We start from the raw sequence: 25,786 nt of genomic DNA, 5'->3' as shown, positions 1-25,786 counted from the left end.
TGACAAAAACCACAAGTCACTTGCGTACTTGTGGCTGTGTCACACTGTGCTAATCTCTCTGTGAGTGGCTGTAAACATGACACATTATGATACGCTGCCTTTCACCTGCTACACTGTTTACACAATAATGGGCTGGTTAATATTGTCATGGTAGAGGGTCTGCCTAGACACACAAACACAGGTACATGTATTCAAACAAGCGAGCCGACGCACACACGCAGACACCAACACGTCAGAGAATGAATAGATACACAATACAAAAACATATGTAGCTACATACGTACAAACAAATGAGCGAGCGCATGCACACACAGTCTTGTACAGCTAACCTTGTGGGGACACACAATTCAGTCCCATTGAAAATGATATTTTCCCTAACCCTAAACCTAACCCTTACTCTTTCCCTAACCTTAACCCTAACCCAAAAATCTAACCTTAACCCTAAACCTAACCCTAGCTCCTAACCGTAAGAGTAACGCCAACTCCTAACACTAACCCTAAACTTAATTCTAACCCTAACACTAATTCTAACCTTGACCCTAAACCCCTTAGAAATAGCATTTGACATCGTGGGGACTAACAAAATGTCCTCAATTGGTCAATTTTTGTTTGTTTACTATTCTTGTGGTCCCCACAAGAATAGTTAAACACACACACACACACACACACACACACACACACACACACACACACACACACACACACACACACACACACACACACACACACACACACACACACACGACAAGGGAATGGACACAATTGTGCTTTATTGCTGTACAGGTATTTATGAAAAAAAGTATGATACAACACATATATAATATTTAGTTTTTTTTTACACACAATGTGTGCAGGTAAAACAGGAAACAACAAGAACCATTACAACAAGGCAGTGATATGCCCATGTGCTAAAATATACTGTGTGTCAGTGGAATACTGTACATGGACTGGGAACAGCACAATGCCCATTCTGCACTGGTTGTAGCACCAGACATCTGATCTAGGAATATTATGATAAAGGGATATCTGACTATGAATGAAAAATGAGTGTCAGACAACACATTGAGGGTATGGTGTGTGTGTGTGTGTGTGTGTGTGTGTGTGTGTGTGTGTGTGTGTGTGTGTGTGTGTGTGTGTGTGTGTGTGTGTGTGTGTGTGTGTGTGTGTGTGTGTGTGTGTGAGTGTGTGTGTGTGTGTGTGTGTGCGTAGGGGGGGAATACGTGTGTAGCTTGTACTGTATATTAGGTTGCTGTGGAAGGGGAAACATTGAAAGGTGACAATCACATTGGAGAAATGGCAGAGTGAAATGGCAGTCAGAATTGACATCTGAATTGGCAGTGTGAAATGGCAGTGTGAAATTGCAGTGTGAAATGGCAGTGTGAAATTGTGTGCAGTGGTTCACAGTGTAAAGCGTAAAAGGATATTCACATTGTAAAGTGTTAACTACTGAGCACCGGAGGGCAATGATGAGTGGTCAGATCATGCAGGGAGACAAAGCACTAATATCCTGTCTAAAATGCCTTACAACAGTAGCCATACTTCTTCATCCTCAGCATGTTTTCATCACTTTAAGGCTGGTTTACAGTTGGTCTATCGACATGTTTGCAGACAGTCGCAGTGACTTCCCTGTGCTTCCCAGTGCCTTCCCTGTAGCTCAGTTGGTAGAGCATGGTGTTTGCAACACCAGGGTTGTGGGTTCGATTCCCACGGGGGGCCAGCACAGAAAAAAAAAAAAATGTATGAAATGTATGCATTCACTACTGTAAGTCGCTCTGGATAAGAGCGTCTGCTAAATGACTAAAATGTTAAAAAAAAAAAATGTAAAAATGTGACGTCATGAACATTCTATTGTCATCCGACATCAAATTTGTCGTTGTCGTTATGAAAAATAATAAACTCAAAAACGACAGGCTGCATGACACCACAGCCCGATGCTCCAAAAAGCGTAGCTGCTGTATTTAAACACTTATCAATCAATCAAATGTATTTATAAAGCCTTTTTTACATCAGCCGATGTCACAAAGTGCTGTACAGAAACCCAGCCTAAAACCCCAAACAGCAAGCAGTGAGATGTAGAAGCACTCATCCATTTAGTATACATTAATCTGACAAGCCAGGCAATTAAACGCTTCTAAACAATGTTTTGGTTAGTTTCTATCTTATTTAAATAATGACCAGATCATAGCTGACAATGTCTTGACTACAGCACATTTTTTATTCATTATTACAGGAAAATAAACTCAACAAGATCATTATTTACAAGGTAATGGCGAGCTAATTACAGAAAAGAACTTAACGTTTTGAGCGTGACGAAATAAAAGCAGGGCATTCTACCGGAGAATTGTTGAACTTGTGCACTGTTTCGTTGCTGTCTCAGCGAGGTAAACATGTCAACAGACGCTGCGACAAGGTCAAAGTTGAACATGCTTCATCTGTCCCTGAAAAGGGAACCGACAGTCTACAGGCATTCCACCGGAGTATAAATGAATGACCAGCGACACCTGTCACATTCTAATTGTCTACAGACATGTCTTAAGACCAAGTATAAACCAGCCTTTACAATTCATAGTAGTTTGGGATTAATAAACACATGATGCACACATGACGAACCGTAACCCTGTTTAGTGGTGGACTTCAGCACATCGAAGTAAGAGTGGTGCACCTTCCTATACCCAAAATAAATATTGATTTGATACTGCTATTGACTGGGGCTGTCTCAGTGTAATAGGTGTGTGTACTGTATAAACTCTGTCTGATAGTCATATATACATGTAGAACACATTTTTTTTTTAGTCATTTCCGGTCACAACTTGTAGACTTGTTTACGTGCTGCTGTGCGTTTTGTTGCTAACCGTACTTTGCTACCTGCCAACTTTATGGTGTTTACTTTTTAATTACCGTTTATATTTTTAGTTTTACCCTCGCTCGAATTTTTTCATTCAACTTTTTCACTCCGGACGCTTTATCTGGACGTGGTTCGCCACCAGCCGAAGCTAAGTAGTAATATTAACATGATGCCTCCTAATTGCAGTCGCTGTACTCATAATATACAGGAGAACGATCGCCTTATGGTGAGGATAGCTGTGCTGCAAGCCCAGCTTCAGACGCTATCGTTAGGCAAGGGTAATTTAAGTGTAGGAAAGGATGTAACAGCGTCTGTGCCACCAGTAAGTACAGATAGTAGTATAAATCTCCTCGCACAGTCCCCGCAGACGGACAACCTTCTCATGGCTTCCGGAAGGAAACACTGTAGGAATGCTCAACCGGTGTTGCTCATTCAGCCGACAGAAACTTTCAACCTGTTCTCCCCATTAAGCAGTGAGTCGGAATCAGAGGCCAAGCCTTCTCTGGTCTCTACTGCTCCCGTTACGGGATCTGAGCCGCCGAAGCCTCCCACCATTAGCTCTGACAAACTGAAAACCCTAGTCATTGGCGACTTCATTACCCACAGTATTAGACTTAAAACGAATCATCCAACGATCATACACTGTTTACCAGGGGGCAGGGCTACCAACGTTAAGGCTAATCTGAAGATAGTGCTGGCTAAAGCTAAAACTGGCGAGTGTAGAGAGTATAGGGATATTGTTATCCACGTCGGCACCAACGATGTTAGGATGAAACAGTCAGAGGTCACCAAGCGCAACATAGCTTCAGCGTGTAAATCAGCTAGAATGATGTGTCGGCATTGAGTAATTGTCTCTGGCCCCCTCCCAGTTAGGGGGAGTGATGAGCTCTACAGCAGAGTCTCACAACTCAATCGCTGGTTGAAAACTGTTTTCTGCCCCTCCCAAAAGATAGAATTTGAGGATAATTGGCCCTCTTTCTGGACTCACCACAAACAGGACCAAGCCTGGCCTGTTGAGGAGTGACGGACTCCATCCTAGCTGGAGGGGTGCTCTCATCTTATCTAGACAGGGCTCTAACTCCCCTAGCTCCACATTGAAATAGGGTGCAGTCCAGGCAGCAGGCTGTTAGCCAGCCTGCCAGCTTAGTGGAGTCTGCCACTAGCACAATCAGTGTAGTCAGCTCAGCTATCCCCATTGAGACCATGTCTGTGCCTCGACCTAGGTTGGGCAAAACTAAACATGGCGATGTTTGCCTTAGCAATCTCACTGGAATAAAGACTACCTCCATTCCTGCCATTATTGAAAGAGATTGTGATATCTCACATCTGAAAATAGGGCTACTTAATGTTAGATCCCTCACTTCAAAGGCAGTTATAGTCAATGAACTAATCACTGATCATAATCTTGATGTGATTGGCCTGACTGAAACATGGCTTAACCTGTTGGGGGTAGGGGGCAGTATTCACATGGCTGGATAAAAAACGTACCCGATTTAATCTGGTTACTACTCCTGCCCAGTAACTAGAATATGCATATAATTATTGGCTTTGGATAGAAAACACCCTAAAGTTTCTAAAACTGTTTGAATGGTGTCTGTGAGTATAACAGAACTCATATGGCAGGCAAAAACCTGAGAAGATTCCTTACAGGAAGTGGCCTGTCTGACAAGTTGTTGTTCTTCTTGGCTCTTTTTATTGAAGACTGAGGATCTTTGCTGTAACGTGACACTTCCTACGGCTCCCATAGGCTCTCAGAGCCCGGGAAAAAGCTGAATGATATCGAGGCAGCCCCAGGCTGAAACACATTTACGCTTTTGGCAAGTAGCCGATCAGAGGACAATGGGCTTAGGCGCGTGCCCGAGTCGACCCCATGCTTTATTTTCTTTAGTCTGTTTACCTAAATGCAGATTCCCGGTCGGAATATTATCGCTTTTTTACGATAAAAATGGCATAAAAATGGATTTTAAACAGCGGTTGACATGCTTCGAAGTACGGTAATGGAATATTTAGACATTTTTTGTCACGAAATGCACCATGCTCATCACCCTTCTTTACCCTTTCGGATAGTGTCTTGAACGCACGAATAAAACGCCGCTATTTGGATATAACAATGGATTATTTGGGACCAAACCAACATTTGTTATTGAAGTCCTGGGAGTGCATTCTGACGAAGAACACCAAAGGTAATAACATTTTTCTTATAGTAAATTTGACTTTGGTGAGTGCTAAACTTGCAGGGTGTCTAAATAGCTAGCCCTGTGATGCCGGGCTATCTACTTAGAATATTGCAAAATGTGCTTTCACCGAAAACCTATTTTAACATCGGACATATCGAGTGCATAGAGGAGTTCTGTATCTATAATTCTTAAAATAATTGTTATGCTTTTTGTGAACGTTTATCGTGAGTAATTTAGTCAATTCACCGGAAGTTTGCGGTGGGTATGCTAGTTCTGAAAGTCACATGCTAATGTAAAAAGCTGGTTTTTGATATTAATATGAACTTGATTGAACAAAACATGCATGTATTGTATAACATAATGTCCTAGGTGTGTCATCTGATGAAGATCATCAAAGGTTAGTGCTGCATTTAGCTGTGGTCTGGGTTTTTGTGACATTATATGCTAGCTTGAAAAATGGGTGTCTGATTATTTCTGGCTGGGTACTCTGCTGACATAATCTAATGTTTTGCTTTCGTTGTAAAGCCTTTTTGAAATCGGACAGTGTGGGTAGATTAATGAGAGTCTTGTCTTTAAAATGGTGTAAAATAGTCATATGTTTGAGAAATTGAAGTAATAGCATTTCTAAGGTATTTGAATAACGCGCCACAGGATTCCACTGGCTGTTACGTAGGTGGGACGATTTCGTCCCGCCGGCCCTAGAGAAGTTAAGCCTGATGAATTTGCTGTGTTAAATGAGGCCTCACCTCCTGGTTACACTTGTGACCATATCCCCCGCACATCCCGCAAAGGCGGAGGTGTTGCTAACATCTATGATAGCAAATTTCAATTTACAAAAAAAAACGACGTTTTCGTCTTTTGAGCTTCTAGTCATGAAATCTATGCAGCCTACTCAATCAGTTTTTATAGCTACTGTTTACAGGCCTCCTGGGCCATATACAGCATTCCTCACTGAGTTCTCTGAATTCCTATCGGACATTGTAGTCATGGCAGATAATATTCTAATTTTTGGTGACTTTAATATTCACATGGAAAAGTCCACAGACCCAGTCCAGAAGGCTTTTGGAGCCATCATCAACTCAGTGGGTTTTGTCCAACATGTCTCCAGATCTACTCACTGCCACAGTCATACTCTGGACCTAGTTTTGTCCCGTGGAATAAATATTGTGGATCGAACCACCATTTTATTACGTTTGCAATCGCAACAAATAATCTGCTCAGACCCCAACCAAGGATCATCAAAAGTCGTGCTATAAATTCTCGGACAACCCAAAGATTCCTAGATGCCCTTCCAGACTCCCTCCGCCTACCCAAGGACGTCAGAGTACAAAAATCAGTTAACCACCTAACTGAGGAACTCAATTTAATCTTGCACAATACTCTAGATGCAGTCGCACCCCAAAAATAAAAAACATTTGTCATAAGAAACTAGCTCCCTGGTATACAGAAAATACCCGAGCTCTGAAGCAAGCTTCCAGAAAATTGGAAAGGAAATGGTGTTACACCAAACTGGAAGTCTTCCGACTAGCTTGGAAAGACAGTACCAAGCAGTATCGAAGAGCCCTCACTGCTGCTCGATCATCATAGTTAGCAAAGCTAACTAAAAAGCTGCATTCCCCAAGAGAGGATGGCTTTCACTTCAGCAGTGATAAATTCATGAACTTCTTTGAGGAAAAGATCATGATCATTAGAAAGCAAATTATTGACTCCTCTTTAAAACAGCGTATTCATCCAAAGCTCAGTTGTCCTGAGTCTGCACAACTCTGCCAGGACCTAGGATCAAGGGAGACACTCAAGTTTTTTAGTACTATATCTCTTGACATATTGATGAAAATAATCATGGCCTCTAAAACTTCAAGCTGCATACTTGACCCTTTTCCAACTAAACTTCTGAAAGAGCTGCTTCCTGTGCTTGGCCCTCCTATGTTGAACATAATAAACATCTCTCTATCCACTGGATGTGTAGCAAACTCACTAAAAGTGGTAGTAATAAAGCCTCTCTTGAAAAAGTCAAACCTTGACCCAGAAAATATTAAAAAACTATCGGCATATATCGAATCTCCCATTCCTCTCAAAAATATTTTAGAAAAAGCTGTCGCGCAGCAACTCACTGCCTTCCTGAAGACAAACAATGTATACGAAATGCTTCGGTCTGGTATTAGACCCCATCATAGCACTGAGACTGCACTTGTGAAGGTGGTAAATTACCTTTTAATGGCGTCAGACTGAGGCTCTGCATCTGTTCTCATGCTCCTAGACCTTAGTGCTGCTTTTGATACCATCGATCACCACATTCTTTTGGAGAGATTGGAAATTGGTCTACACGGACAAATTCTGGCCTGGTTTAGATCTTATCTGTCAGAAAGATATCAGTTTGTCTCTGTGGATGGTTTATCCTCTGACATATCAACTGTAAATTTCAGTGTTCCTCAAGGTTGTGTTTTAGGACCACTATTGTTTTCACTATATATTTTACCTCTTGGTGATGTCATTCGGAAACATAATGTTAACTGTCACTGCTATGCGGATGACACACAGCTGTACATTTCAATGAAACATGGTGAAGCCCCAAAATTGCCCTCCCTGGAAGCCTGTGTTTCAGCAATAAGGAAGTGGATGGCTGCAAATGTTCTACATTTAAACTCGAACAAAACAGAGATGCTTGTTCTAGGTCCCAAGAAACAAAGAGATCTTCTGTTGAATCTGACAATTAATCTTGATAGTTGTACAGTCGTCTCAAATAAAACTGTGAAGGACCTCGGCATAACTCTGGACCCTGATCTCTGTTTTGACGAACATATCAAGACTGTTTCAAGGACAGCTTTTTTCCATATACGTAACATTGCAATAATCAGAAATGTTCTGTCCAAAAATGATGCACAAAAATTAATCCATGCTTTTGTCACTTCTAGGTTAGACTACTGCAATGCTCTACTTTCCGGTTACCCAGATAAAGCACTAAATAAACTTCAGTTAGTGCTGAACATGGCTGCTAGAATCCTGACTAGAACCCCAAACAATTTGATCATATTACTCCAGTGCTAGCCTCTCTACACTGGCTTCCTGTTAAGGCAAGGGCTGATTTCAAGGTTTTACTGCTAACCTACAAGGCATTACATGGGCTTGCTCCTTCCTATCTTTCCAATTTGGTCCTGCTGTACATACCTACACGTACGTTAAGGTCACAAGACGCAGGCCTCCTTACTGTCCCTAGAATTTCTAAGCAAATAGCTGGAGGCAGGGCTTTCTCCTATACAGCTCAATTTTTATGGAATGGTCTGCCTACCCATGTGAGAGACGCAGATTCGGTCTCAACCTTTAAGTCTTTATTGAAGACTCATCTCTTCAGTAGGTCCTATGATTGAGTGTAGTTTGGCCCAGGAGTGTGAAGGTGAACGGAAAGGCACTGGAGCAACGAACCGCCCTTGCTGTCTCTGCCTGGCCGGTTCCACTCTCTCCACTGGGATTCTCTGCCTGTAACCCTATTACAGTGGCTGAGTCACTGGCTTACTGGTGCTCTTCCATGCCGTCCTTAGGAGGGGTGCGTCACTTGAGTGGGTTGAGTCACTGACGTGGTCTTCCTGTCTGGGTTGGCGCCCCTCCTTGGGTTGTGCCGTGGCGGAGATCTTTGTGGGCTATACTCGGCCTTGTCTCAGGATGGTAAGTTGGTGGTTGAAGATATCCCTCTAGTGGTGTGGGGGTTGTGCTTTGGCAAAGTGGGTGGGGTTATATCCTGCCTGTTTGGCCCTGTCCGGGGGTATCGTCGGATGGGGCCACGGTGTCTCCCGACCTGTCCTGTCTCAGGCTCCAGTATTTATACTGCAGTAGTTTATGTGCTAGGGTCAGTCTGTTATATGTGGAGTATTTCTCCTGTCTTATCCGGTGTCCTGCGTGAATTTAAGTATGCTCTCTCTAATTCTCTCTCTTTCTCTCTTTTTCTCTTTCTTTTTCTCTTTCTTTCTTTCTCTCTCTCGGAGGACCTGAGCCCTAGGACCATGCCTCAGGACTACCTGGCATGATGACTCTTTGTTGTCCCCAGTCCACCTGGCCATGCTGCTACTCCAGTTTCAACTGTTCTGACTGCGGCTATGGAACCCTGACCTGTTCACCGGACGTGCTACCTGTCCCAGGCCTGCTGTTTTCAACTTTCTAGAGACAGCAGGAGCAGTAGAGATACTCTGAATGATCGGCTATGAAAACCCAACTGACATTTCCTCCTGAGGTACTGACCTATTGCACCCTCGGACAACCGCTGTGATTATTATTATTTGACCCTGCTGGTCATCTATGAACATTTGAACATCTTGGCCATGTTCTGTTATAATCTCCACCCGGCACAGCCAGAAGAGGACCGGCCACCCCTCATAGCCTGGTTCCTCTCTAGGTTTCTTCCTCTATTTCTGGCCTGTCTAGGGAGTTTTTCCTTGCCACCATGCTTCTACACCTGCATTGCTTGCTGTTTGGGGTTTTAGGCTGGGTTTCTGTACAGCACTTTGTGACATCAGCTGATGTAAGAAGGGCTTTATAAATACATTTGATTGAACTGTCTGTGTGTTATGATAAACTACAGTATGACCGACTGTATTGCTCTGTCCAGATGTGTGTTGTTTCACCTGCGTTCCATTCCTAAAGCATCATCCAATTACATGTATTGACATGATACTCTAACGCTATCACTTTGAGATATTCCACCATCGTTAGCTTGTAATAAATGATCCCAGTATCAATAGGTTTTCCAAGCACAGAGGACAGTAAGCATTCAGATACACTGTAGATACAGCCGCATGTAATGAGCTACATACATTTGCAAGGGTTTCCCTTCAGGTGCACAGACAGTGTACACATTGGTTTGGACAGTACCATCTATACATTCACACAGTCAGTGAAATGCAGAGCTTGGGTGTTCAGAAGGTTGCAGGGACGTACCCACATAGAGTCCTAGTGGACCTGGAGCACCTGCCCTTTTGCCCTCCTATGAAAAAAAAAACGAATTACTTTTATTAATTTATTTTGGTTTCTTTTCTCTCTTGTAACTTTAAATGCAACAAATTGTCTATCAATCTAGATAATTTCATAAACTCTTAAAAGAAAGATGAAAATCCCATCCCCCACTCTTCGTCACATGCACGAACTAGCTACCCACAGGCACCAGGTATTGAGTTTGAAATGAATATCGACAGCAGGTTACTTTGGAGTTGCTAGCATGTGTTGTCTCATGGTCAGGGACAGGAAAGGGGGCAACTGCAATTCGACTGTGTCAGTAGCAAAACTTTAAATCAAGTAAAGACTAGTTCGCTTGTTTTGACAACATAGCCTACCTAAATAGCTGAATCATCTAGCCTACATTAGAGATGATCAGCTCATATAGCCCACCCCAGTAGTGGTTTTAGCAGACAGCTACTTAAATCCCTTTTTCATATTTGGTTCTATCGTGATTAGCCTACAATGTGTGATGAGTGACCATCTTTTGCAGAAAATCACGGCCTTTTTTGTATTTTAAATTCAAATTAGAATTTGGCTACAGGAGCAGTAGAAAAGTGGAATTAGGGTTTATTTTTGTGGGGGGTGGGGGGTTGCTTTGAGCACCTGCCCTCACCAAAGGTCTGGCACGGCCATGTCTGGTTAAGTGGCTCACTCCGAATCTGTGTCTGATGTTGTCTAGCTTCATTACTGTTTAAAATTGAGTGTTTCTTATCACTCATATACACACACACACGGTGCGGTCAACAACCAACATAGAGCTAGTGATGGCGTTGCTAATTCCTATTAAAGGATCAATCAGATGTGTTGGAGGATGATCAGTGTACATGAGAAAACAATCAGAGCTACTTCCTGGGTTTTACAGTCACATCAATCTTCTATGATCAAATGGCTTGCACAGACACACCCATCCAATTTACCATGGCCAGTGTTAGGTGCTGCCCCTTACTACAGATCTAGGATCAGATTACCCTTCCCCAATCCTAACCGTAACCATTAGGGGGATGTTGAAAATATTTGATCCTATATCAGTGGTTAAAGGCAATTTTTAGCTACTTTTTTACGATGTGGACACCACTCCACACATCAATATTGTGCAATTTAACATCCTAACAACAATCAGACAAATAAATGATGGAAACATCAGTCTTTCTCCACTGGAAAATTGACAACAGTTTTACAATGGGGTCACAGGGAAACAAACAAACACACAAGATAAATACAGTATAAAGAAGTTTCATATCAATAGGCAATCATATGGCAAAAAAAAGGTATTCACATTATAAAATAAACCTCTGCTCTTTGCCTCAGTCATTGCATGAAACTATCTTCCATATAGACAATTTTCTCTTTCCATCTTTCCATTTCTGTGCTCTTCTGCTATAGTAAATAAAACATTTGGACATTAAACGGTCATGGCTAGATGGGATACAGCATTTTAGCTAACTCTAACCCTTTTCCTAACAACCTAATTCTCCTAACCTGCTGCGTACATTCTTCTAACCTGCTATGAAAAGTCAATTCTGACATATGCTGTAGCTCATCTAGTCAAAACCACATTAAACGTCAGCCATTTTTAACAGGGAGGTTACCCTGGCAACACCCTCTAACCCCTACAGCATCCTGGAGGGGGTGATGGATATTGTTGAGGTTGGGAGGGTAATGAGGAGACAGGGTGGGGGAATGAGAAGGTTGAGGGTAGCTTTACTTGAGAACTCAGTTGTGCTTGAGTTGCAGCCTTGAATTCTACAGAAACTTGTAGACTCCTAACATTGTTTTACTTAAGATGGAACACATCAAACGATATGAATATATGTGAAGAAAGTACTAATTAAGAAACTACAGTTTATTTCTCTGACATGTTTGTAAAATAAATCTAAATAAGAAGTACATTGAGGGACTGCCAGAGATAGTTGTGTGTTGGTCATCTACACTGTTCCCTATTCAGTCTGTTTGTGTGCTTTACACATGAACACATCAGTAAAATACATTATCTGTAGCTGAGTTTGACTGGCCTCCTGTTATATGGCACTAAGGCCAGTAAAAACCTTACAGAACATCGATACAATCTGATCAATGGCATTCTTTCTACATGAACTAGCTACTATCCCCATCGTTGTCAATACAGCTTTGCTTTTGTGTTGTCTAGTCAGTAATACTTTTAGCGTGTTTTCTGGGATTAGTATCCATCACTGGGCCGGTGGGGGCAGTACATATCTGCACTCACTATGGTGTTTGTTGTGGCTCTTCCATACAGTTTTGTGCTAAAGCGAAAGGCTGGTGGCTAGCTGGGGGTGAAAGAAGTACACCTTGGGGTTTCCTTGACCTCTGATCTATTGTTGCCAGGGTTACAGAAGCACCTGAAGCACCTAGTAGCCTGTGAGAGGCTAAAGCGGTAGCTGATACCTGAAGGAGTTCAGAGGACTAGACAGGAGTTTTACCTGCTCAGATCACATGGTCTGGAAAACCTCCTGGTCCTAGAGATGATGACTGTTCTGAACACCAGACCAGTGAGATTCAACAGATGATATGTACAGGGAGGGTATACACATGCTCTGTTCTGCACATAGGCACGATCTAGCCCAATGACGAGGCTCCCTCTCTGGGTTCTGAGCTGGAGGAGAGTCCCTGTTCACAGAACTTCTGCAATCCCTGCCCTGTCACGCCAAGCCCCCTCCTACTATCAGATGAAAGAGCGAGAGAGAGAGAGAGAGAGGCTGAGAGACAGAGAGAGAGACAGAAAGAGAGAGAGAGAGACAAAGAGAGAGGAAGGAGGGACATGGATTGTGATTGCTGCTCTATTCCATTTCTCCCTCCTTTCTTTGTAAATGCTCTTGTCGGTTGGATTGTCTTATCTTATGCATTATCTCACTCTCTGATGGACCTGTCCTTTGCTCAATGGGGTGGCAGACTTGGGCAGGAGGGAGGGGCAGGAAGCAGGGTGTAGACAGGAGAGGCTGTGTGAGGAGAGGAGAGAGGTGGTCGGTCGGTCATCCACCCACTATGGAGAGGACCTCCTATTGGCCCAGACCAGCGTAGTGTCCGGGTTTCATAGTGTTCCGTTGGTGTCCCGTTGGTTCCTCCAGTCGGCCGCCCCTCACCCAGGTCAGCACCCGCGTTTCCCTACACCCACGCAGATGCTGGATCACCTAGCAGAAGGAGAGGGGTTAATTATTATCAATCCTAGAGAAAGCAATAGGCAGACATCATAGAGCACAGTCCAGTCCAGTAGATATGGCCAGGGTGAGTAGGACCCAGAAACATGCTGAGTGGTGTGTAATGACAAGCAGTGGGGTAATGGTGGAGAATAGGGAAGACCAAAACAACTAATCTTATCTCAGATATCAATGGCTTTCTGAAAGACCTGGAGGAAAATCTATACATCATACAGAATCATATTCTCATCATGATCTGGCTGAAGCAAACCTCCATATCAGCTGAAGAGAAATAGGCCATCCAGCCCTGATCCATCATTCTGAATAAAGACATAACCATTGAGCTGATTCCCTCTCTATTCCCTCTCAGTGTGCCAGTTTCTTTCCAGTCCCATTAGAACGGAGGCAGAGGAAATGAAACCGTGGTAGGCAGGGGGACGCCCCATTTTGATTGAAATCTTAAAAGACATATAATTTCCAGATCCTGTTCTGGAAAGTCTATATATCAACGCCAACACCGACGGATGCAAGGTGTGTCTGTGTGTTTGTGTGTCTGCACGAGTGTGTGTGTGAGACAACAATGGGCTCTGACAGAATGGTGGCACGAGGCAGCAACCGGCAGGGCAACAGTGAGCGCTGTTACGGTTCCGGTTTTGCAGGGATGTTGTGGATGGGGATGGGCGTAAGCCTCTGGTTCAAAAGGGCCAGTCATGTATTGGTGACCTTATTTTACCTTTTCTGCTGCTTTTGAGTTCGATTCCTGTTCGAATCCAGCGATAGTTTTTATTATTTTTGTTTCAAGTCTATCCCAAACCTTAACGATTACCTTAACCATTCAGGGTGCCTAAACTTAACCTTAAGCATCTTGAAATCTTACGTTTTAGAAACATAGATGAATGTCTAATTCTGACATGAGACTGTGAGAGCTGGTTGGAGGTGATAGTGATTCCTGTCTTTGTCTTCTGTTAAGAGAGGGAGCCGAGGAGAGCATCAAAGCTAAATAAAACCAGAGGGACTCATACCGCAACATTTTACACACACTGCCAAGCATACAGTACAGCACTGACACACTCTAGGAATCCAGGAACACACACACACACACCGGACAGGCAGGCACAAGCATATGCACACACACAGATTGATTGCCTGTACCAGTACAGTGCTCAGCGACCTAATCCATAATTTACACATCCCTGCCAGGCTAGCCCTGACGCCAGGAACACTGGCTACTGAAACAGCAGACAGGCACACTGTGTCCTACTGCCAAGCACATACACACGCGCGCGCGCACACACACACACACACACACACACACACACACACACACACACACACACACACACACACACACACACACACACACACACACACACACACACACACACACACACACACACACACACACAGATTGATTGCCTGTACCAGTACAGTGCTCAGCGACCTAATCCATAATTTACACATCCCTGCCAGGCTATTCTGAGCCCTGACGCCAGGAACACTGGCTACTGAAACAGCAGACAGGCACACTGTGTCCTACTGCCAAGCACGTACACATGCACACACACACACACACACACACACACACACACACACACACACACACACACACACACACACACACACACACACACACACACACACACACACACACACACACACACGAGAGAGAGAGAGAGATGCATGAGAGAGGCAGGAACACACACAAACACACTGATATCATGCTATCCCAGCCAGGTTGCTCAAGATCCAAGGGGAAATTCGACTTCTGTCCAACTACCCAGGACGTTGGGAGATTTCTTAAAAAACGGCCACTAGTGGCAACGGTGAGCGCTATTACCATCAAGTAGGCTTGAGTTTGCTAGGGAGTTGTGGACAGGATGGAAGTAAGCCACGAGTTTCGGCTCCGAGGGTGTTCAATCCCAGTGCTTGGCACACATTTTAGTTTTTACCTTATCCCTTACGTTAACCCTGACCTTGACCTTAACCCTTACCTTAACCATTCAGAATGAATGCCTAAACTTAACCATCAAGTTGTTTCTGTTGGAACCGTAACCTTATCCTAAACATGGTGTTGCGGTAGTCATTGTAAAGATGAGGTAATTCATCTACCCCAACACACAGGCTTGTAAACAACCAACACAGACAGACAGCTCATTCACACTCTATTGATGGAATATTAAGTCACTTTGTTGTTGCGATTTCAAATAAGAAAAAAGATCAATGGCCACAACTGGCAAGCACACATTCAAACACACACGCATACACTCAGACAGATGTGTGTTTGTGTTTTAGGGCATGAATTAGAGAAGGAAGTGTGTGTGTATAGTCAGGTGGAAAGATGAGTTAGAGAACTACTAAGACTCTTCCTAGAGCTGGCCGTCCAGCCAAACTGAGCTGTAGGGGGAGAAGTGTCTTGGTCAGGGATGTGACCAAGAACCCGGTGGTTACTCTGACAGAGCTCCAGAGTTCCTCTGTGAAGATGGGAGAACCTTCCAGAAAGACAACCATCTCTGCAGCACTCCACCAATCAGGCCTTTATGGTAGATGGAAGCCATTCCTCAGTATAAGGCAAATGACAGCCCGCTAGGAGTTTGCCAAAAGGACTCTCAGACCATGAGATTATCTGGTGTGATGAAATCAAGATTGAACTATTTGGCCTGAATGCCAAGTGTCACGTTTGTTTAACACATTTTTTGTTACTACATGATTCCATATGTGTTATTTCATAGTTTTGATCTCTTCCCTATTATCCTACAATGTAGAAAATAGTAAAATAAAGAAAAACCCTTGAATAAGTAGCTGTGTCCAAACTTTTGACTGGTACTGTATATAAATTATATACAAATATTTTTTTATATATTTTCCTTTATTATTTTCTAATAGCCCTACCACCCTTCCCCTAATTGGAGTAAACTAATGAACAACAACACTTAGGCTTCTACTTCCATCTTATCAATATTATATACATTTGACAGACACTGTCCTCTCCTTGTTCGGGCGGCGCTCGGTGGTCGCCGTCGCCGGTCTTCTAGCCGTCATCAATCCACTTTTCATTTTCCATGTGTTTTGTCTTATTTTTACTCACACCTGGTTTCAATTCCCTCAATTACTTGTTGTGTATTTAACCCTCTGTTCCCCCCATGTCTTTGTGTGGGATTGTTAATTGTAGTGCCTGTGCACGTTCCCCGTGAGCGCACGACGGGTTATTTTTGTGCCCATTTATCTTGTTGTTCTGGATGCCGTTGGTTTTGCTTAATAAATCTCCGGTTATTACCCAGTTCTGCTCTCCTGCGCCTGACTTGTCTGCCGCCAATTACGCACCCCGCTACAGACACAATCTATTTTACAATAGTTACATTTTGTTTGTTTTTATTACTATCCTTCCGCTACCCTCAACCCCTCTCAGATATTTTTCAAGACCATCCGGTTTAATTTCTATTTGCCATATATTTTTAACTGTGCTGTTTCACAAAACTTCGGATCCTATACAGTGAGGGAAAAAAGTATTTGATCCCCTGCTGATTTTGTACGTTTGCCCACTGACAAAGAAATTATCAGTCTATAATTTTAATGGTAGGTTTATTTGAACAGTGAGAGACAGAATGACAACAAAAAAATCCAGAAAAACACATGTCTGTCATAGTATCTAACGAAGGTGGCGCCCCTCCTCGGTCGGGCGGCGCTCGGCGTCGCCGGCCTATTAGCTGCCACCGATCATTGTTTCTGTGTCTTTTGGTTTTGTCTGTCTATCCCGCAGCTGTTTTGTGTCTGTAATTAGTGGGGGGTTATTTAGTGTGCATTTTCAGTTGGGATTCTTGTGCGGGATTGTCTATCTGTCGCTAGAGGACAGGTGTTAGTTAGCGCTGGCTTAATATTAAACTTGTTACTGTTCTGTGTTTAGCCTTGTGCCTTGCCAGACTGTTTGTTGATCGTTCGTTCTCTTTTTGTTATTTTGGTGTTCATTTTGGAATTTATTAAAAGTCAAGATGAGCATACACATACCTGCTGCGTTTTGGTCCTCCATTACCAACGACGATCGTGACAGAATCTCCCACCAACACACAGACAAACACACCCAGCTAATATAGGACTTCCAATCAAAGGCAACACCACACAGCTGCCTTCAATTGGAAGTCCACCCCAATTAACTCAACATAGAAACAGACTACCTAGACTAAACATAGAATACATGACTCTCAAACAGTGCCCAAAAAACCCCGGAATACTAAATCAAATGCCCTTACTACAAAAACACCACCCTGAACCACATAAAACAAATACCCTCTGCCACGTCCTGACCAAACTACAATAACAATTAACCCTTATACTGGCCAGGATGTGACAGTACCCCCCCCTAAAGGTGCTAACCCCGGAAGCACCTCAAAAATAACAAAAACCCCAAACAACAACAAAAAATCCCCCTAACTAAAGGGAGGGAAGGGAGGGTGGCTGCCGTCAACGACGGCACTGTGCTACACCCCCCCCCCTCCCCAACCCACCTATATCTGGAGGTGGCTCTGGTTCTGGCAGTTCCGGGCAGACGACCCACCCCGGCAGCTCCGGGTAGACGGGCCACTCTGGCAGACCCGGAAGGCAGTCGGGCCACTCTGGCAGACCCGGAAGGCAGTCGGGCCACTCTGGCAGACCCGGAAGGCAGTCGGGCCACTCTGGCAGACCCGGAAGGCAGTCGGGCCACTCTGGCATCACCGGGCAGTCTGGCCACTCTGGCATCGCCGGGCAGTCTGGCCACTCTGGCAGCTCCGGGCAGTCTGGCCACTCTGGCAGCTCCGGGCAGTCTGGCCACTCTGGCAGCTCCGGGCAGTCTGGCCACTCTGGCAGCTCCGGGCAGTCTGGCCACTCTGGCAGCTCCGGGCAGTCTGGCCACTCTGGCAGCTCCGCAGTCTGGCCACTCTGGCAGCTCCGGGCAGTCTGGCCACTCTGGCAGCTCCTCACTGACGGGCGGCTCTGGCGACTCTTGACTGACGGGCAGTTCTGGCGACTCTTGACTGACGGGCAGTTCTGGCGACTCTTGACTGACGGGCAGTTCTGGCGACTCTTGACTGACGGGCAGTTCTGGCGACGTCGGACTGGGATGACGCACTTGAAGCCTGGTGCGTGGTGCTGGTACTGGACGTACCAGACTGGGAACACGTACCTCCAGGCTAGTGCGGGGAGCTGGCCTGGGGCTCCATTCTTGCCCCGCAAAACTGCCCTTGTGCCCCCCCCCAAAAATGATTGGGGCTGCCTCTCGAATTTCCTGTGGTACTGTCACGTCCTGGCCAGTATAAGGGTTAATTGTTATTGTAGTTTGGTCAGGACGTGGCAGAGGGTATTTGTTTTATGTGGTTCAGGGTGGTGTTTTTGTAGTAAGGGCATTTGATTTAGTATTCCGGGGTTTTTTGGGCACTGTTTGAGAGTCATGTATTCTATGTTTAGTCTAGGTAGTCTGTTTCTATGTTGAGTTAATTGGGGTGGACTTCCAATTGAAGGCAGCTGTGTGGTGTTGCCTTTGATTGGAAGTCCTATATTAGTTGGGTGTGTTTGTCTGTGTGTTGGTGGGAGATTCTGACACGATCGTCGTTGGTAATGGAGGACCAAAACGCAGCAGGTATGTGTATGCTCATCTTGACTTTTAATAAATTCCAAAATGAACACCAAAATAACAAAAAGAGAACGAACGATCAACAAACAGTCTGGCAAGGCACAAGGCTAAACACACCCAACTAATATAGGACTTCCAATCAAAGGCAACACCACACAGCTGCCTTCATTTTTGCTATAAGTATTATTATATTATTGATCGATTGACTATGACTTTTCAGATCACCCAGTAGTGCTATCTCCAGGTAAATGTTGCAATTCTTCAGCCATTTCTGGACTTGAGACCAAAAACAAGCTACATATGGACAGTACCAAAAGAAATGATCTAATGATTCTGTCTCTTCACAGCAAAATCTGCAGAGCTGGGAAGGTTGTATCCCGCATATATATATAGCATTCTATTGATTGCAAGAATTGTGTATAATAATTTTTTCTTTTTAATAATAATGTTTTAATCCGGAGTCGTTTTGCGTATCAGTTCATAACCCACATACCATGGAATCGGTACATCACAAATCTCTTCTCAACTATTTTGCAATCTATATGGCACAGCTGTACATTTTTTGGTCCTTAAATTAAACGGTATACTTTTTTATTTATCACAATTTTCTTTAACCAATTTTGGCCCCACAGACAAGTTCCTTACTTTTCCCCCCTCCATTTTTGGGGGCAGACTTGGTTCTCACCTTCTCTGTCGGATGTCCTTGGGTGAGGGATGCCCTTGGAGCTTGTGCTTGGACCACACACACACACACACACACACACAAATGCACAAAACACACACACACACACACACACACACACACACACACACACACACACACACACACACACACACACACACACACACACACACACACACACACACACACACACACACACAACTGCTGCTACCAGACTCTTATTATTGTTGCTAAATACTGCACAATTTACCCCTTCCCAAAAACACGTGTAAGCAGCCGTGCATGTTTTTTTGTTTCTTTGTCTGTGCACACGTGTGTTTATACTCTGAGTCCATTCACCCTGACCTGTGCCAAGAGACAGTGTATAAATCAATATGGGGATAGTATGATAATGTTATGGTAATAAGATGATCATCTGGGATGAACAGTGGTAATTCACAGCTGTCAATCAAAGGTCAGGGGTGACCACCTCCCACTGGGGTCAAAACACTGGGGGAGCAGAACAGGGGGAAATCAGAAAGAACAACGTAGACCAGTACACATCAACATACCCCGGGTTTTAGAACACTGAGAGGGTATGGTGAAGACTTGCCTAGTTAAAAACTTGCCTAGTTAAAAAAATGTATGAACAATGTTTTTTAACTTATTTTAGCAAACCGTTTAATATGTGCTTGTATCTGTATTTGGTATACCCTATGTATGTCTATTATGCTGTTAAATGTTCAAAGCACACCCGGCTGAGACAAAATAACAGAAATACGGCTATGATGTGTCTGGATGCAGATCTAGTCCGCAGTCTGGGACATGTACCTACCCACACATACACAAACTCTGCGTCCTAGAGCAATAACCCTAGTCCACACGCAGGGCTTAGGGCAGTGATTCCCACACTTACGGTCAGGACACCATGTGGGGTCCCCTGAAATTGAAATGGGGTCCCATGAGAAAATCTGTAATCTTATCAAACAAATTAGGAACTGTTATCTCATTTCAAATGGGAATAGAATACAACTTTTTAGTGTCAACTAAAGACCTATTACAATATTAGAATGAGTGTTCATGTCATTATATGTAGAGGCAGCCTGCAGGACCTACCATTTTGTGAATATGAACACATTACGGAGTAGCATTTTTGAAAGTGGGGTCCCCAGTATTTTCAATTGTCAATTTATGGTCATGTGCAGTAAAGGTTTGGGAACACCAGGCTTAGGGAAACAGAGAAATTCCAGGGAACCCAGCGGGACGGACACACACAACATGCTTCAATTCTGAGAAAGCTCTGCGTGCAACAGGACAACCATACTGGGCATGCATACAGACATGGACACACACACACAAACACACAAACACACATCACAAACACATACTCATGTAAGACTGGGATTATCCTGAGTTGATGTTGTCGAACAAGCTCTGATGCCTCTCAGTCCCGCCTTCTCCTCTCCATCCCTCTTTCAATCATTCTCTCTTTATCCCTCTCTTTATCCCTCCTTTCCTCCTTTCTGTCCCTTTCCATTCTTTATTGTGAAACAGCACTAAGTCAGACATTCCAACCATCGTTCAAATAGCCCGCTGGATCTAACAAAAACACACATGCACGCACACACACACACAGGCTGCGAGAATTGGCAAAAACACCTCCTCCACACTGACTCTTAACACAGGGCCCCCCCAGGGGTGTGTCCTCAGTCCTCTGCTGTACTCCCTGTTCACCCATGACTGCGTGGCTTTGCACAACACCAACTCCATCATCAAGTTTGCTGATGACACCAATGTTGTAGGCCTGATAACCAACAATGACGAGTCAGCCTATAGGGAGGAAGTAAGTGAACTGGCATCATTCCTCAGCGTCCACATCACTGAAGACTTGACATGGACCAACAACAACATCACTCTTGTCAAGAGGGCGCAACAGAGCCCCAATCCTTCTTCCCCAAAACATGTGTAAATATTAGACTATAAATTGTGCCTTCCTGTATTATACTTATGCTAAAATGTTTATTCTATTGAGCCATTTACTTTATGTTCATATTCTTATATTTTATTACTTCTTAATGTATTTACATTTTCGAGAATGAACTTGCAAGTAAGCACTTCATTGGACGGTGTATACCCTGTGTATCCTGTACATACGACTAATAAAACTTGAATCTTTAAAACATTCACAAACACACCACCCATTCCAGTACCCTTTGAATGCCCCGTAATCCTTTTCCAGTCTCCCTCTGGCATTCTGGCACAATTGGGCCCCTTGACATTTACTCTACCAAACTGGCCAATGGGAAAAAACAAACAAACAATCATGTTTCCTAATGAGATCTAATTCCCGTCAGTGCAGAGCACCATTGTCTACACACACTTAACTAAGGCCCGCCTGTATATTAATAATTAAAAGCTATCCATCAAGCCTCTTCCCTCTCTTTCCCATTCAATCCTCCTTCTTTTCCCTGCTCTTCTGATCTGCTAATCCTACATAAACACTGTTTGGAATGTGACTAATATAAAGGGGTTCTGGGTCGCAGAGTCTTTCCCAGCTCTTCAATCCATAATCATAATGGAGCTGGGACCGGGTTCTATCCAGAGGCTTGATTAGATAGGGGACGGAGAATGACGTCACTTCAAAGTCCCTATTGAGTTTTCCCCACCAGTTAACTTATCATAGGAATAATGATAAGTTCCCAAGGTTTGAAATGAAGGGCTTTTTCAGGGCAATGCTGAATGCGTCTTTGTTGTGTTGTTATAGGAGGAGAGGGACAACAGGTGCACAGGGATATCCACAGGGATATAGGAGTTATTTTAATCTAGAACTATGGAACTGCTGCGTACTATCTCTCATACATTTTTATGTTGAATGGAGATGTATGCTTTCATGATCCTGGGAACAATGCTAGGTTGTCTTCTGAGATAGAGTATACTGTATGACTCAATTCTCAACCCTGACGTATTTTTCCAAAGTTGCCCTACATCTGTCTTTGCGCTTATTTGCATCATCAAACTATTTTTTTCAGATGCTGAAACGGGAATCAAGGGTTATTGAAGAGACACAGAAATATAGGTCAAGGATCTCCATATCACATTAAGAAATATTGCAATTACAAGTAATTTTTTTGAATAAAATAATCTACGCAGATCCCTTTAACAATTGTTTAAATCATAGTCAAAGATACACCTTAAAATTAGATATAAGAAAATGAAGCTGTTGATGAATACCACACAGAGCGAAAGTGGGATGGGCGCCATGGTTACAGGATAGACATACAGTTGAAGTCGGAAGTTACATACACTTAGGTTGGAATCATTAAAACTCGTTTTTCAACCACTCCACAAATTTCTTGTGAACAAACTGTAGTTTTGGCAAGTCGGTTAGGACACCTACTTTGTGCATGACACAATTCATTTTTCCAACAATTGTTTACAGACAGATTATTTCACCTACAGTTCACTGTATCACCATTCCAGTGGGTCAGAAGTTTACATACACTAAGTAGACTGTGCCTTTAAACAGCTTGGAAAGTTCCAGAAAAGGATGTCATGGCTTTAGAAGCCTCTGATAGGCTAATTGACATCATTTGAGTCAATTGGAGGTGTACCTGTGGATGTATTTCAAGGCCTACCTTCAGACTCAGTGTCTTGTTTGCTTGACATCATGGGAAAATCAAAAGAAATCAGACCTCAGAAAAAAATTGTAGACCTCCACAAGTCTGCTTCATCCTTGGGAGCAATTTCCAAACGCCTAAAGGTACCACGTTAACCTGTACAAACAATAGTATGCAAGTATAAACACCATGGGACCACGCAGCCATCATACCGCTCAGGAAAGAGATACTTTCTGTCTCCCAGAGATGAACGTACTTTGGTGCGAAAAGTGCAAATCAATCCCAGAACAACAGCAAAGGACCTTGTGAAGATGCTGGAGTGAACAGGCACAAAAGTATCTATATCCACAGTAAGACGAGTCCTATATTGACATAACCTGAAAGGCCACTCAGCAAGGAAGAAGCCACTGCTCCAAAACCACCACAAAAAAGCCAAACTACAGTTTGCAACTGCACATGAAGAAATGTTCTCTGGTCTGATGAAACAAAAATAGAACTGTTTGGCCATAATGACCATCGTTATGTTCGGAGGAAAAAGGGGGAGGCTTGCAAGCCGAAGAACACCATCCCAACCGTGAAGCATAGGGGTGGCAGCATCATGTTGTGGGAGTGCTTTGCTGCAGGAGGGACTGGTGCACTTCACAAAATAGATGGCATCATGAGGGAGGACAATTATGTGGATGTATAAACTAAGCAACATCTCAAGACATCAGTCAGGAAGTTAAAGCTTGGTCGCAAATGGGTCTTCCAAATGAACAATGACCCCAAGCATACTTCCAAAGTTGTGGCAAAATGGCTGAAGGACAACAAAGTCAAGGTATTGGAGTGGCCATCCCAAAGCCCTGACCTCAATCCTATAGAAAATGTGTGGGCAGAACTGAAAAAGCGTGTGCGAGCAAGGAGGCCTACAAACCTGACTCAGTTACACCAGCTCTGTCAGGAGGAATGGGCCAAAATTTACACAACTTATTGTGGGAAACTTGTGGAAGGCTACCCGAAACGTTTGACCCAAGTTAAACAATTTAAAGGAAATGCTACCAAATACTAATTGAGTGTATGTAAACTTCTGACCCACTGGGAATGTGATGAAACAAATAATAGCTGAAATAAATCATTCTCTCTACTATTATTATGACATTTCACATTCTTAAAATAAAGTGGTGATCCTAACTGACCTAAGAAAGGGAATTTTTACAAGGAGTAATTGTCAGGAATTGTGAAAAACTGAGTTTTAATGTATTTGGCTAAGGTGTATGTAAATTCCCGACTTCAACTGTAAATAATCCAGAAGATCAAATCAAACTATTTGTCACACGCGCCGAATACAACAAGTGTAGACCTTACCGTGAAATGCTTATTTACAAGCCAATAGTGCAGTTCAAGAAGAGGGGTCAATGTAATAGTCTGGAGGCCATTTGATTAATTGTTCAGCAGTCTTATGGCTTGGCGGTAGAAGCTGTTAAGGAGCCTTTTGGTCCTAGACTTGGCGCTCCGGCACCACTTGTCGTGCGGTAGCAGAGAAAACAGTCTATGACTTGGGTGACTGGAATCTCTAACAATTTTATGGGCATTCCTCTGATACCGCCTATTATATAGGTCCTGGATGGCAGGAAACTTGGCCCCAGTGATGTACTGGGCCGTACACAAGCCTCTGTAGCGCCTTACGGTCAGATCCCGAGCAGGTGCCATACCAGGCGGTGATGCAACCGGTCAGGATGCTCTCGATGGTGCAGCTGTATAACTTTTTGAGGATCTGGGGACCCTTGACAAATCTTTTCAGTCTCCTGAGGGGGAAACGGTTCTGTCGTGCCCTCTTCACGACTATCTTGGTGTGTTTGGACCATGATAGATTGTTGGTGAAGTGGACACCAACCCGCTCCACTACAGACCCGTTGATGTTAATAGGGGCCTGTTCGGACCGCCTTTCCTGTAGTCCACGATCAGCTCCTTTGTCTTGCTCACATTGAGGGAGATGTTGTTGTCCTGGCACCACATTGCCAGTCCTCTGACCTCCTCCCTATAGGCTGTCTCATTGTTGTCGGTGGTCAGGCCTACCACTGTTGTGTCGTCAGCAAACGTAATAATGGCGTTGGAGTCGTGTTTGGCCATGCAGTTGTTGGTGAACAGGGAGTACAGGAGGGGACTAAGTACATACCCTTGAGGGGCCCCAGTGTTGAGGATCAGCATGGCAGACGTGTTGTTGCCTACCCTTACCACCTGGGGGCGGCCCATCAGGAAGTCCAGGATCCAGTTTCAGAGGGAGATGTTAGGCCCAAGAGCCTTAGCTTAGTGATGAGCTTCGTGGGCACTATGGTGTTGAACGCTGAGCTGTAGTGAATGAACAGCATTCTCACGTAGGTGTTCCTTTTGTCCAGGTGCGAAAGGGCAGTGTGGAGATTGCGTCATCTGTGGATCTGTTGGGGCGGTATGTGAATTGGAGTGGGTCTAGGGTATCCGGGAGGATGCTGTTGATGTGAGCCATGACCAGCCTTTCAAAGCACTTCATGGCTACTGATGTGAGTGCTACTTCCTTGGGAACAGGGCCTATGGTGGTCTACTTGAAACATGTAGGTATTACAGACTCAGTCAGGGAGAGGTTGAAAATGTCAGTGAAGACGCTTGCCAGTTGGTCCGAGCATGCTTTTAGTACACGTCTTGGTAATCCATCTGGCCCTGCTGCTTTGTGAATTCATCAGCTACCCGAGAGCGTTATCACACAGTCATCCAGAACAGTTGGTGCTCTTGTGCA

The 25,786-nt window shown here is 43.9% G+C and overlaps 1 protein-coding gene across 1 annotated transcript in view; it reads right to left on the bottom strand.

Moving 5' to 3' along the window:
- Positions 1 to 753: 753 nt before the first annotated feature.
- LOC106595389 (unconventional myosin-XVI) overlaps positions 754 to 25,786 on the bottom strand; it is a 255,328-nt gene continuing 230,295 nt past the window's right edge. The window contains exon 36 of the mRNA XM_082969131.1: positions 754 to 13,151. The gene's annotated coding sequence lies outside the window, so the exon portion shown is untranslated. The remainder of the gene's footprint in view (positions 13,152 to 25,786) is intronic.

This window comes from Salmo salar, chromosome 25, assembly GCF_965601325.2.
Source record: "Salmo salar chromosome 25, fSalSal1, whole genome shotgun sequence".
NCBI lineage: Eukaryota > Metazoa > Chordata > Actinopteri > Salmoniformes > Salmonidae > Salmo > Salmo salar.
The sequence above is the reverse complement of the archived record's forward strand: the minus strand, read 5'-3'. Positions and strand labels throughout refer to the sequence as shown.